We start from the raw sequence: 15622 nt of genomic DNA on the forward strand, positions 1-15622 counted from the left end.
GTAAAGAAAAGAAGACCAACCTGCTGCACCTGCATCTTGGACTTCCAGCCGCCAGAACCCTGAGAAAATGCATTTCTGTTCCTTCGGCGCCCCCAGCTTGTGGGGGAATTCCTCACTGACTCATACGCGGAATAAGGGATCCGTTTTATCTTTCGTGATTTGTGCTTTTTATTTTCTAGCTTAGAAATCTTTGCCTACCCCAAAGTAGCAACAATTGTCTCCTATTTTATTTCCTGTAAGTTTTGCAATTTTATCTTGAGGTCTCTGACCTATTTTGAGTTCATTTTTCCACGTGGTGCTCAGTAGGGATCGAGGTACATCTGTCACCCCCACCCCGTCCGGACATCAGTGACTCCAGCGCCATGTATTAGTGGCTGCCCTTGCCTTGATGGGAGTACGTCAAAAATCAACGCAGTGTGTATCTAAGTTATTGTCAGTCTTCCTTCTGTTCCACTGATCTGTGACTGGTTTGGTGCCAGCCCCGCAGCTCTCTTGGGCTTTAGAGTAAACACCGAAATCAGGTAATCGGAGTCCTCCACCTTTTTTTTTTTCAAAATTGTTTTGTCTAGCCAAGTCTTCTGTATATTCTACGTACATTCCATACATTTCATCTACATTCCGTATCCATTCTAGAATAAGTTTGTCCATGTTTTAAAAAGAAGCGGGGCCCTGCTGGGATTTCACTGGGATTGCTTTGAATCTGTTGGTCCATATGGGGTGGATGAATATTTTAACAGTGTTCCAACCCACGAAACAGAATATAGTTCTCTGCTTATTGGGGTCCTCTTTGAGTTCTCTCAGTGATGATTTGTAGTTTTAAGAGTACAGACCTTGCATATTTTTTGTTAAATGTATCCCTAAGTATTTCCCGTTATTTGATAATACTGTAAATGTTATTTTGTTAAATTGTGTTCTCTAGTTGTCTTTGCTAGAGAAAAATAGTTGATTTTTGCATATTGGCCTTGCACCCCCCTCACTTTGCTAAAGTCACTCAGTAGTTCTAGAAGCCTTTCTTTAAAAGACTCCTTAGGATTTTCTATGCACACAATCATTGGTCTACAAATGAAGACGGTTTTACTCCTTCCTTTCCAATTCAGGGGATCTTTGTTTCTGTCTCTTGAATTAGTGCACGATGTAGGATCTCTAGGACAATGCTGAATACAAGTGGGAAAAGCAGACATTTGTCTTATTTCTCACATTATAAGGAAAGCACGCAGGCTTTTATCATTAACTGATCCTCTTTATCAAAATAGAAAGTTCCTTTCTATTCCTAGTTTATGGAGAATTTTTACCACAAATTACTGTTGAATTTTCTCAAATACTTTCTCTGCATCTATTGAGGTGGTTATACAGTTTTTATTCTTCCTTCCGTTACACTGGTGAATTACACCGATTGATTTTCAATGTTAAAATATTGCCGTTAATGGGGACGCCTGGGTGGCTTACTCGTTAAGCGTCTGCCTTCGGCTCAGGGCATGATCCTGGTGTTCTGGGATCGAACCCCATGTCAGGCTCTTCCGCTGGGAGCCTGCTTCTGCCTCTCCCACTCCCCCTGCTTGTGTTCCCTCTCTCGCTGGCTGTCTCTCTCTCTGTCGAATGAATAAATAAAATCTTTTAAAAAATTTTTAAAAAATATTGCCGGTAATGATTGCATTCCTGAGATGAAACCTACTTTTGCCTGGTGTGTTATCCCTTAAGATATCACTAGTTCTACTTTGTAAGGATTTATTTAAGGATAATTAATTTAATTTTGTAAGTTCCATTTTCTTTATATTTTGTAAGGATTTTTGAGTGTATGTTCATGGGAGATACTGATCCACAGTTTTTTTTAAACAATGTCTTTAGTTCTAATATCAGGATATGATGATCTCATAAAGAGTTGGGACATGTGCTCTCTTCCTTTTTCTGAAAGAATTCATTTAAAATTGGTATTATCTCTTTCTTAAATGTTTGCTGGAATTCACTAGTGAAGCCATCTGGATCTGGAATGTTTTGCTTTGTTTTGGGAGGAAGGTTTTAAATTATTAATCCAATTTTTTAAATGAATTATGTGTTGTGCTTCAGTTTCCGATTTCAGTTTCAATTTCAACATTACTCAGATTTTAGCAAAAACTATACGCAGAAGCAGAACTAAGAAACCCCCAAGTGACTTAATTAAATATTATAAACTCAAACAATTATTTCTTTCCAAAGCTAAATGGCAAAAGCAAACTTAAACGGTGTAATGGGGTAGATAATCCGAATCCTTGAATCAATCTTCTCTCCCTAACTCAAGATCAGCTGTCCTTTGATCTCTTGACATTCCAGTGTCTCTTGGTGAGACACAGGCAGCCAAGCACATGGGTTGTTCAATGGAAAGTGGCTTGATGATGGTGTGACCGCCTGGCGTCTTATTCCCTAGCTGTCTCCTGGTCAGAAGGTAGAGTAGTTTTCATCAGTACGCTTCCGTAGGCAGTGTCTTGGTAAGCGTAACTCTATCGACTGCTTTTCACTCTATATGTGCTTGTCAATGTAGGAGGAAACAGTCATAGCATTTTATGTTCTCATGTTCTTTTACACGACGCCGGTCATATTAGTCAAAGCAGGCCATCAGAGGTCACACAAATAGCTCTAAGGATGGGAAATGTCATTCACAAAGCTCGAGACACATTCATAACACGTATCAGGCTGTTGTGGGTGTTTTTTTCTTCTTCTTCTTGAGTAAGTTGCGTCTTTAAGCAATTGGTCATCTCATCCAATTTGTTGATTGTATTGGCATGAAGCTGTTCATCGCTCTCCCTTACAATGCTGTTATCTATTGTCTCTCGAGTCTGTGCTTAGATCTTCTCTTCCATTCATTAGGTTAGTAATTTGTCTCTCTCTCTCTCTCTCTCTCTCTCTCTCTGATTCTCTGATGAATCTCACCGCAAGTTTTTCAACGTATTGGTCTTTTTGGAAGCCTGCTTCTGGTTTTGTTGATGCTCTCAATTATTTGTCCATTTCCTATTTCTTCTCCTTATTATTTCTTTCCATTTACTTTGGGTGTCATTTGCTCTTCTTTTCCTAGTTTTTTTTTTTCCCAGAATGAAACGAGAAACATTGATAAAGTACCTTTCTAAAATAAACATTTCAAGGCAAACAATTTTCATCAAGCACTATCCCACTAATTTCATAATCACCAATTTTTCATAATCACCAATTAAGGTATCTTTGTAAATATCTCTTGTGATTTACTTTTTGAATCAAGGCTTTCGAATCAAGAAGTGTGTTGTTTGGGGTGCGTGGGTGGCTCAGTTGTCTTGATTTCAACTCAGCTCATGATCTTAGGGTTGTGAGATGGAGCTCAGCTGGGGGTCTGCTTGGGTTTCTTTCCCTCTTCTCCTCCTCCCTCTGCTCCTCCCCCACCTCAACGCTTGCTCACTCTCTCTCTCTCTCTCAAATAAATAAATAAATCTTAAAAAAAAAAAAGACGTGTGTTGCTTAATTTCTACATATTTGGGATCTTTCTGTTACTGATTTTTGGTTTAATTCCATTTTGTTGGAATTAAACAGACTTTGTTTTCAGTCCTTCAGATATACTGAGATTTTTTTTTATGGCATCTTGATACGTGTACTATTTGCACTTTAAAAAACTGTTCATACTGTCGTTAATGGATGCTCAATGAATGTCAGCTAGGGTCAAATTGGCTTAAAGGGCTGTTCAGGTGTTTTTTTATCTGCACTGATTTTTTAATTTTTCTTCTACCAGTAATTGAGAGAAAAGTATTGAAATCTCCAACATAATTGTAGGCCCATCTATTTATTTTTGCAGTTCTAGAAATTTTGCTCCATGCACTTTGAAATTATCTTAGTAAAAGTATACACACTTAGGATTTTGTCTCTCTTGATGAATTGTGTTTTATTACAATTAAAAATTCATTTTTATCTCTAATCATATTTCTTGTCCCAATACCACTTCTTCTTTTCTAAGTTTCAGATATTTGTTAATCAGTGTAAACCCCAACACAATACCCCAACATGATTGCATGCCTTTTGGGGGGAACTGGATAAGTGGAAGACTGTGCAGATGGCTTCTGGGAGAACTTCATTCTAAGCAGCGTTACAGGGAAACCTTTTCCTTAGAAGTTTGGACCCTCTTTCTTCAGTTTGCTGTAATCTACATTCACTGAGTAGAACTAGTATTGATCATGGGACCCAGTTTGTTTCGGGGTCCTGTGTTATTCTTCCTATCCCAACTAACATCGTCATTGAACAATGCCAGGCACAAGACATCCAGGGCTGCTCCGATAAAATAGTGAGACAGCGATCAAACTCGGATGCTTCTTGGCCTGACCCAGGATCATGGTTGTGGCAGAGGCCTCTGGTCCAGAAGGAGAAAAGATCAAATCTGCAAGGCCCGGCACTAAGTAGTCCTACACCAGGGATGAACGGATGTCCAAAGTCACCCAGCTACTTTTTCTGATAGTAATACAGTCACACACGTCTTATCATTATTCTTTTCATGGTGTATCTGATTCCATCCTTTTCCTTGCAAACTATCTGTGCCTTTATGTTTAAAGCGGGTTTCTTATAGACAAGCATATAGTCGGATCTGCCTTTTTGTTCTATCCGATAGTATCTGATTTTTAAATTGGGATGTTTAGACCATTTATTTTAATGTAATTTTTGGTATGAATCTTCCATCTTTTTTCTTGCCTCCTATTTGTCCCATCTGTTCTTTGCTCCTTTTCCCTTCTTTCCCTGCCTTCCTTTGGGTTAATTAGGTTTCATTGATGTTCCATTCAGTCTCCATTATTGACTCATTAGATACACTTCTTTATTTTTTTAGTGGTTTTTCCACAGCCTCCAATAGATATCTTTAGCTCATTACAGTTCCCCTTTAAATAAAATTATATTCTTTCATGTGTAGTTTCTGACCCTTACAACACTATACATTCATTTCTGCCTCCCACCCTTTATATTATCATCATACATTTATTCACTTATCTTTTAAAGAACTTACGAAATGAGGGGAAAAAAACATTTACTAACATATTTATACTATTTTTGACACCCTTTGTTTCTTCCATTAGATCCAAGTTTACAGCTGGAATCATTCTTTTCTTCCCAAAGAATTTCCTTTCATCTTTCTTGTTGTGTGGTTCTGCCAGTAACGAAATCTATCAGCTTTTGTTGCCTGAAAAAGTCTGTAGTTTGTTTTCTTCTTTAAAGAATATTTTCTCTGACTATAGAATTCTATATTGACAGAGTCTTTCTTTCTTTCCTTTTAGCACCTCAAAAGTGTCTTTTCTGGGTTTCTGGTTGGCACAGCTTGTGACAAAAAGTGTGTGGTGTGTGATCTTTCATTCTCCAGCATGGAGTGCCTTTTTTCTTTAAACGCTTTTAATAGTTTCATTATTGGTTTTCAACAATTTAATCATGATGTACCTTTGTCTGGTTTTCTTTATTTTTGTTCTGCTTGGGATTTATTGAGGTTCATGGGTTTATGAGTTAACATTTTTCATCAAATATGGAAAAGTTTTGCCAATAGTACTTTAAATATTTTTCTGTCCCTTTCTCCCTCCTCTGGGACTTTAGCAATGTATATATTAGATTGTTTATGCTGTCCCATAGGTCACTGTGACTCTTTATTCATTGTTCAGCCTCTTAAAAATTTTCTGTGCTTGAGTTTAGACAGTTTCTATCACTATGTCTTTAAGTTCACTGATGCCTTAAGTTTTTTCTAACCCCATCCAGTGACTTTTTCATTTCACGTATTGTATTTTTGCCTCTAAAAATTCTGTGTAGTTTTCTTCTCAAGCATTTTTGTATCTTCTGTTTTACATCATTATATTCATATATTTTCTCTAGGGCCTTCAACATACTGAGCATATTTTTTTAAGTTTCTTTATTTTTTTTTAGTAATCTCTACCCCCAATCTGGGGCTTGAACTCATGACCCCAAGATCAAGAGTCACACACACACACATGCTACTCACTGAGCCAGCAAGGCACCCGTGGAGCATTTTTTTTTAATTTTTTTAAAGATTTTATTTATTTATTCGACAGAGATAGAGACAGCCAGCGAGAGAGGGAACACAAGCAGGGGGAGTGGGAGAGGAAGAAGCAGGCTCATAGCGGAGGAGCCTGATGTGGGGCTCGATCCCATAACGCGGGGATCACGCCCTGAGCTGAAGGCAGACGCTTAACCGCTGTGCCACCCAGGCGCCCCTGGAGCATATTTTTAATAGCCTTTTTCAAGGCCTTGTTTGCTAAGTCTGTCATCTCTGTTTCTGCTTCAGCCGACTGATTTTTCTCCTCTTTTTTGAGTCACGTTATCCTGTTTCTTGGTATGTCTAGTAATTTTTAGTTGAATTTTTATTTCACTGTGAATATTACGCTGTTGCCTATTTTGTTGTCTTCCAGTAGAATTTTTATAACAGGAGATTAAATTGCCAAGGATTAGCTTAGCCCTTTCTAAGTTTGCATAAACTTTTGTCAGTCTGGAGCTGAATGCCCTGGAGGATCAATACGAAATTTCCACTCTGTCCGGTTATAGCCGAAACATCTCCTCACTTGTATGAACCTTGGGAACTGTGCAACTGACAAATCCCATTGTTCTTTGCCTGAAATCGTGGCATTTCAGTCTTCACATGTGGGTCTTATAATTCAGCAAGCATTCTGGGGGACCCCTGTGCAATTTGGGGGATTTCTTCTCCTGCATAGACCCTTGTCTCCAGAGCTCCAGCTATCTTTCCAACTATCTTGGCATTCCTGGACATTGGGCTCCATCTCACACACTAGATGAGGCCCCTGTGCTCTGCTTGAAATTTCTTCTCTGTATCACAGCCCAGAATGTGCCTCCAGACACAGATCCATAGAGATCACTGGGCTCATCTTATTTGTTTCCCTTCTCTCAGGGATCATACTCCCAGGCAGCCCATTTACCAATGTCTAAAAGCAGTTTAATATATTCTTTTTTTTTTTGTGGGTTGATTTTTTTTTACAATCTTTCAAATATATTTTACTTATGTAAAATTAACATAGGAGGGTAAAATTTAATTTTAATTTTCAGTGTATTTCCATAATTTTGGTAAAGAAAAGATCATGCCTAATATTTTTTTTACACCAGAGAAGCTAAATTTTATTTTATTTGTTTATTTTTTTTTATGTAAAGTTCGATGATTCATTAGTTGCCTATAACACCCAGTTTAATATATTCTGATCAGTTTCCTAGCTTGCTATGGTGGGAAAGTAAGTCCGAACTCTGTTACTCTAGCATGGTCAGAAACGGAAATCCTGTGTACTGAATTTTAATTCAGAAACTCTCAGCTGGGCTGGGGAAAGCGGAGGTGGGTTAACAGGTTTGCAGATTAAACACACATATAATAGATATGCAAAAATATTGGTGACAGTGTGAACAAATAGACGGAAAAACCAGACCAAGAGGGACCTGGGGTAGACTCACCAATAGTGTAGGTGGACTGGAGCTGGAACCAGTGGCGCTGGATCATCTGGTGTCGGCCGATTCGTGATAATCGCTCCTCCCTGTGCTAAGAGGAGGGACTCACACCTGGGATGGGCCTCCCCTGGGCAGGGCCATGAGAGGATGCAGTCAGGGAGATGAGTAGCCACAGCTCCCCAGGCACCGTCTCAAAGACCAGTGTCTTCTCAACATTTTCGAAGGTTACATTTGACATGAGAGTCATTAAAATAGTAATAAAAATTTGTTAAGTTAAGCAATATGAAATACTCTATTGAAATACCTGTGCCCAAATATCAGAGCCTGGAGAAAGTAATCAAAGATTGGGGACCTTTTTGTGACCGTTTTCCCCCTGCACCCCACCCATGCTTGTGTACAGCCCCCCATCTTGGATCCTCACATGCAGTAGGTTTCTACAGCCATTGATAGGTCCCAACAAGGTCCAGTCTGGCCCTAATCTCCCCGATCCTTAAGCTTCCTACCAGGAGCTCTATGCCCAAGGCACGCAGAGTTCCTCATGGTTCCCCATGCACACGGGTGCCCTTTCCCCCCAAGAATCTGTGCATCTGGTGGGTCCTCTAAATGGGAAGGCCTCCCACCGCTTCTGCCAGTTCCACCCCACCTAGCTGACTTCTTCTTTCTCGTTTTTATAGATCCAGCCCACCATGTCCGTCTCCATGAAAGCTTTTCCCCTCACCTCTCTGTGCATGAGGGTGTGGCCCCCTCACTTATATCTGATCTTTGTTCACCTGTTCCTCCTATTAGAGTAGAACTTCTTAAAGACAGAGATTGTGCCTTATACATTTTTATAGTATTTTATTTCTAGACCAAGGAACATGGTAGAAGCTCAGCAAATGTTGCTAAATGGTATACTCACTTCCACCTTAGGAATTTATCTGACAAATGGACCAGAATACTCATGTCAGCCAATCCAGGCATCCCTTTTTCCCTACCTACTGCCGATTAAAGAATGCTAATTTACCCTATGCAAACTCACTAATGGTTACAGCCTCTTTGCCAATACATCTGTTCTCTCTGCGTGTACCAGCACAGTGAGTCCGGTTTAATGGTTCTTAGTCATGTGGGCATGCATTCAAGGCTTCACCCTGGTCATCTTACATAGATTTATGCTTCCCCAAGTCTTCTCGATTCCTCACGTTCTACCCGCTCCTAGGAAGGATCATTTCTACAGATGGTTCCTTTTATCATCTTCCTGTTGAGATTTAGTAGTTTTGATCTCAAGGATGGGGTGCTCTTTCACTGGCTCTGCCCTAAAGCTGGAGGCATCTCCCTGTACCTCTGGAACCAATGACCAGCCCTACAGTTTTGAATCTATTTCATAGTTGTATGACCTTCGACGAGTTACTTACCGGACTTTGATCATCTACAAATGAGGATATTGATGATAATTATCAGTGATGTTAGCCGTAGTGGTAATTCAATCACAGCATTGCCAGGGTGATGAAATGAAGTCAAATATGTCAAGAACTAGTATGACGCACCTAATAGGTATTCAGTTAATGTTGCTTTTCTTCTTATTATTATTAACGCTTCATACATAGATGACGTCACCTCTCACCCTGGCCCTCCTGCCTCTCACAAATATATAAACACTTCTAGGAGCTGTTAGGGGCTCTGCGACACGGGAAGGAGACTAGCAAGAGGAAGAGTGCCTGCCACTGGTGTTGGAGGGGTGGTTATATAAATCCTAACTTGAGAGCAGACATCATTTCAAATGCCAGCTCAGTGGAGACTTAGGAACCAGAGACCCAGAATGTCATCTACAAGCATCGTGTGGGATTCTAGAGCACAGGTCATTCAAGAATCCCATATGATTCTGGAAACTTGGTCTGTGAGAATCGTATGGGTTTAGGGAACATCAGGTTCTAGGATGCTACGTGATTCTAGATCAAATGGCTTAAAAGAACTTTGGGTGATTCTGAAGCATTAACCTGAAAGAATGTCATATGACAGACAATTGTTGGTTATGATAGTGTTAGGCCATTTCATAACCTTGTGTGAAACTTGACCTACGATAAACTTACATGATTCTGAAAGCTTCGTTTGTTAAAACATTACGTGATTCTCAAAACTTGGCCTGAAAGAATGACTATGCTTGATTCCAGGATCCTGGCTAGGACGATATTACGGCAATAACACTGTGTTATTTCAGAAAATTGTTATACAAGAATAGGTGATTTGGAAGCTTGGTCTATAAGAAATTTAGTGTAAATCTGAAATCTTGGTCTCCGTGTACCTTAGCCTATAGGACTCTTGCATGAGTCTGAAAGCTCGTTTTGTAGGAATCTCAGATAATTCCGAACGCTTGATCAAGAGAATTTCATGTGATTTGGGAAGATTGGTTTCTTGGATTTTGTTTCTGAATCTTAGCTCGTAAGAATTTTAGGTGAATCTGGAATTTTAGCCTGAACAAATTTTATCTAATTCTAGAATCTCAGCCAATGAAAATTTTGTGTGATTCAGAATCCTGGCATATCATAGCACAGCAGGTCAGCACTTTGACCAGAAAGAATGTGGTGCAAGTAACCTGGCCCGTAGTAACACGGTACGGTTTCAGCAACTTCGTCTTTATGAAGTGTGATTATGGAAGCTTGGTATATCAAAGATCGCTAGTTGTCCCTTAATCCCTGTTCTTCGTTTCTTCCTTGGTTACAAGCCACCTGATTTTTAGCTGGGCACATGGCCACCTGAAATAAAATTAAATTTCTCATCCTCTCTTGCCGGTTTATGTTCTCCTTGTAACTCAACTCTGGTCAATGACACGTGAACGAAAGAAGCATACATACTTCCTAGGAAATGCCCATATATGAGGGCTATGGCCTTCTTCTACCCATCCTGCTTCCTGTTGGCTGGAATGCAGACCTGGCTCCGGCAGCCACCCTGAACTATAAAGTGACCTTGACAGGGAAGTTATGACCGATGGGACCTTGACATCAAAGGAGCCTGAGCTCCTGACACTGGGGAGTACTAGCCCAACCCTACAAAACATGAAAGAGAATTCAAGTGCCTCATTGAAGCAAGCTGGATTCACTATTTTAATTCGAAGAACAACAGATGATTCTAAAGACTTGGTTTCTATCATTCTGCCACCGTGGCCTATAAATCTGTGATTCTGATACTTGTGATTCTGGATTATCTGCTGTCCACAAAGCACACTGCCACCCTCTTGAAGGGGAGGAGCCAAGAACCACGTTTCCCAGAATTCCCTTCAGAATGGTTCCGGATTACTTTGCCTAAGAGAGGCCTTCATGTGAGATTTGGAAGGGAGAAGAGGAGAGAGAGGTCCTTAGTCTCCAAAGACAGGGATAGGCAACATCGTGGGCAGACTCTGGCTGCTACACTTTAGAACAGAAGTTAACAAACTATAGCCCACAGGCAAAGCTAGCGTAGTGCATGTTTTTTGTTAATAAAGTTTTATTGGAACACAGTCCTGTTTACTGTTGTTTATGTTTACTTTCACACTACAACAGCAAAGCTAAGTAGTTGCTATGGAGACCATATGTGGCCTACAAAGCCTTAAATACTCACTACCTGGCCCAGCACAGAAAAAGCTTGCCAATTCGTTCTATAGAATACATGGTCAGGGTTCTGTAACTTCAAATAATAAGTATGTATCGAGTATGTATCAGATGTCTGCCATGGGAGAGAGTCTTGCCCATAGGTTGGGTACCATTTAGTGGGGCAAGATAAAATATGTCCAGGTAGCAGGGTCTCAAACTTGCTTGTGCTATCTTCAGATATTCAGAGAAATATATAATTTCATTTTTCTTTCCCAATAATTGATCTGATCGCCTTCAAGTCACTATCCATTGGGTAACAGAGGCAAGAAATGTTACAATTTAATCTACCCCAGTAATTTTAAATTGCATAAAATTGTCTTTTTATTTATTTATCTTTTTAAAGATTTTATTTATTTATTGACAGAAAGAGAGACAACCAGAGAGAGAGGGAACACAAGCAGGGGGAGTGGGAGAGAAAGAAGCAGGCTCCCGGTGGAGGAGCCGATGGGGGACTCGATCCCAGGATTCTGGGACCACGCCCTGAGCCAAAGGCAGATGCTTAACGACTGAGCCACCCAGGTGCCCCTAATTTAGTCTTTTTAAAGCAATGCTTGGTGTGCACCTGGGTGGCTCAGTCAGTTAGGCATCTGCCTTCAGCTCAGGTCATGATCTCAGGGTCCTGGGATTGAGCCCTGAATCAGGCTGCCTGCTCAGTGGGGAGCCTACTGCTCCCTCTGCCTCTGCTGCTCCCTCTGCTTGTGCTCTCTCTCTCTGTCAAATAAGATAAAATCTTTAAAAAAAAAAAATAAAACGATTGGTTTCCTTAGGTAAAAATGTACAGGGTGTGGCAGCTGGGAGAGAGATGGGTCTTTGGATTCATGCAGTGCTCCCTACATGCCGAGTCTAGCTGCAGAGGGACTAGTCTTGAGTGTTCCTCGGGCTGGTGACCGTGAGGAGGTCCTGGGGCTGTGCCTGGCATCTGCTGCTGGAGTCTCTGGTTGCTATGACTCCCGGATTGCACTCCCCCTTCCTCTGCATGGTCAGATCAACCCAACTGATTTTGCCCCACTTTGGTTCTGGTTGTTATTTTGATTGAAGCCTGGTCTTCAAGTTCACTCTAAGTTCTCAGCATTGTGAGCTTCTGGGCAGGGCACTGGGACCCCTGAGGAGGGGACCAGGTGTCATTACAGCAGCCTGCAAGTTCTCACAGACCTGGGTCTCCCTTTGTCCCATCAGACACATAGCTGGGGGTCCTCATTTCTGTTTGGCGAGCTCACTAAGGTCCCGAGACATTGATGGTTTGGAAAACTATTGGTTTTTTAAGTTATGATATCACAGAATGGCAATCACACTCTTTTAAAAAATATTTATTTATTTGAGAAAGAGAGAAAGAGCGAGAACGTGCATGAGCAGGGGAGGGGCAAAGGGAAAGAGAGAGAGAATCTTTAGCAGGCTCCACGCCCAGCACAGAGACGGATGCGGGGCCGAGATCAGGACTTCAGCCGAAATCAAGAGCTGAGCGCTTAACCAACTGTGTCACCCAGGCGCCCCATGCAATCCCACTCTTCTGTTTCACTTTTTGTGCCTACATTCAAGCATTTGCATTACATTTTAATTTCATTATGCTGCTTAAGATCCGGAGGCTGCTACAGCATAAGGGATAGCTCTGGGACCAAGAGCAAATGTAGTCACAGAGGAACAGGCTGCAAGAGAGCGCGCTGAACCAGAAAGGAAAGCCCCGGCCTCCTGCAGTGTCTCTAGCACCCTCTACTGGCAAAGTTTAGCCTTGCGGCGGCTGGCAAAACAAAAAAAATATTTAAAGGGCTCAGCTCCATTTTTGCAGAGTTGGCAGTGAAGGATAAATTTAGAACTGAGAGTCAGTAAATTGATAACTGGCATATATGAGCCTATGTCTATCCACAATTCCCTTCTAGAAAGACGGAGAAATGTTTGTCGTATGAATTTATTTTAAAATAACAACGATCAACATAATGCATTTTAAGAAAATAACTGTATTTTCCTAAACAAAATTAGCGAAACGGGTGGCATTATTTGAAATTTTTGAAATGTCCTTTGATGTTTGACTTCATGAGAGACAGCTGGACTTTTGTATCGACGTCTGCAGTCAATCTATTTTGATGTTTTTTGTTTGAAGTATCTGAAGAAAATCTGCTTCACACACACACACGCACACACACACACACACACACAGACACACAGACACACAGACACACACAGACACACAGGCACTATGGTAACTATGTAAAGTGATAGATACCTTAGATTGTGGTGACCTTTCCACAATGAATATGTACATCGAAACGTCCAGGGGCACCTGGGTGGCTCAGCTGGTTAAGCGTCTTCCTTCAGCTCGGGTCGTGATCCCAGAGTCCTGGAATCGAGCCCCGCATCCGGCTCCCTGCTCAGCGGCGAGTCTTCTCCCTCTGCCCCTCCCCCCTGCTTGTGCGCACTCTCTCTCTCTGCAAAGGAGTAAATAAAAAATTTTTTAAAAAGTTAAAAAATAAGAAACCAACAAAAAACATCCAGGTGTGTACCTTAAATATATACAATTTTTATATATCGGTGATATCTCAATAAAGCTGTTTTTAAAAGTTTTTTTTTTTTTAAGAAAATCTGACTTCACATAAACATGTAGTTGGGAAAGGGAGGAGTATTTTAAGGTTTTAAGATGACTGTGAATATTCTGTGTTGCTAACACAGTAAAGCTCAGCAAGTGATCATTTCTTAAAGGGTAGTTACAATGAGGGGCGCCTGGCTGGCTCGGTCAGGGGAGTGTGCGATTTTTGGTTTCAGGGTTGTGAGCTTGAGCCCCATGTTGGGCCGAGGAAAAAGCAAAAAACAAAAACAAAAAAACAAAAAAACAAAAAAAACAAAAAAACAAAAAAACAAAAAAAACCTCACCAGGTTTGTTGCAGCGAGGAATCCGAAATCATATCAGTGGACTTTTCATTCTCTGTTTCATTAAAATCCACTTGTCAACCTTGCACTCTATGTGCATCTTTTGCCTATGCCTGGTCTTAAAATATCATGCACCGAGGGGCTCCTGGGTGGCACAGTCGTTAAGCGTCTGCCTTCAGCTCAGGGCGTGATCCTGGCGTTCTGGGATCGAGCCCCGCATCAGGCTCCTCCGCTGGGAGCCTGCTTCTTTCTCTCCCACTCCCCTTGCTTGCGTTCCCTCTCTCGCTGGCTCTCTCTCTCTCTGTCAAATAAATAAATAAAATCTTTAAAAATAATAAAAAAACATCATGCACCGAGCATTTGGAAACTATTGGTTTACTGAGTTATTTAGATCTTCCAAATATTGATACATTTCGTTATACAAAATAAAAAATAACATTCTTTAATATTACAACCAATTCCAACGTATTGCAAAGCTGTCGATCTCACAGTGGCAAATAAAATTTTCCCAAATTCTGATGTGCCCTTGAAAGCTTGACTTTTACAATTGGTAACGATTCATGTCAATTCTTGTCCTTGAAGCGGTGGGCTTATTTCATTCATTTTCAAGATTGTGTCTGCCAAATACACAAGCCTCGGTAACTATACTTTCTCCGTGTTCCAAGTAAAAATGGTGTTGCATGACAGAGTGTCTAAGTTTAGCTCACAGTTCAATCCATCACACGGGTCCTTGTCCGCTAGATAATCCCCATCCTTTTCTGGCAGCAGAAATGCTTTATGCATTTTTCTCATTTTGTCACACAGAACCAGACTATTAAAAAGGCATGTGCTCAAGGTTCAATATTTAATCAAATGAATAATTTGTACCACTTCATCGAGGACATTCTTAAGCCAAACTGACCTCTTTGTTTCCAGTGCAAGGGTGTAGTGGTGGAAAGCAACAGCGATGACCGCTAACACTGCCAGACGCTCTTATGCCCACTTATGCTAAAGCACCAGCCTCATTACCCACCTTTGCTTTTCCTCCAGCCCTGCAAATTCCAACCCAGTGAAAGGAAAAATTATGTCTTCGTGTGATTAGGAGAATAGTTTTTGACTTTGTAGAGCCCCTGAGAGTTCTCAGGAACCTACAAAGTGGCCGGCACCTTGAAAATCATGGATCTATTTAAACATTTGATAACTAAGTATCATCATGTGCTTTTAGGGCCCTAATTTTCATTTGAGTTGAGAGTCTTGTGGGCACCAAGTAGTACTGTTTTATTTTCAAGGGCTCATGAGGCCAGGGAGAGGCATAGCACAAAGGCGACGGGTTTATAGCGAATGATGTCAGGCTGCGCGAACAAAGGTTTTCAAGTAGTTTGGATCGAGGGGAAAAGTGACAGAAGAGTTGGATCATTACACAAGATCATAATATGCCAAACCCAAAGGCATCCGTATCACTGCAGTCAGTACCATAGTCCTAGTGCCGGTGGTGATTTTGTTTTATCAAAATGACACCTTTTAGAACTAACGATCCCCGACGACTGAAGCAAGACCCTTCTGAGTGCTTTGTCCAGTGCCCTGTGAATTATGGATTGTTCAGTCTCGCTGGAGAACTGGCCCTGGGGGAGTTCCACTGTTCCCTCTAATCGTGCCAGATCGTTCCTTCCCTGGTCCCCATGGCATTTCCTCCATGCATGGGCTTCTCAGTGCTCTGGGAAGACTTGACGGGGAGCCTCTGTGGATCTCTGGAGGTCCTTCTC

At 41.2% G+C, this 15622-nt stretch overlaps 1 pseudogene; it reads right to left on the minus strand.

Moving 5' to 3' along the window:
* Positions 1-4097: 4097 nt before the first annotated feature.
* On the minus strand, positions 4098-7471 carry LOC123002232 (cytochrome c oxidase subunit NDUFA4-like; annotated as a pseudogene).
* Between the last annotated feature and the right edge of the window lie 8151 nt (positions 7472-15622).

Source organism: Ursus arctos, unplaced genomic scaffold, assembly GCF_023065955.2.
Source record: "Ursus arctos isolate Adak ecotype North America unplaced genomic scaffold, UrsArc2.0 scaffold_28, whole genome shotgun sequence".
NCBI lineage: Eukaryota > Metazoa > Chordata > Mammalia > Carnivora > Ursidae > Ursus > Ursus arctos.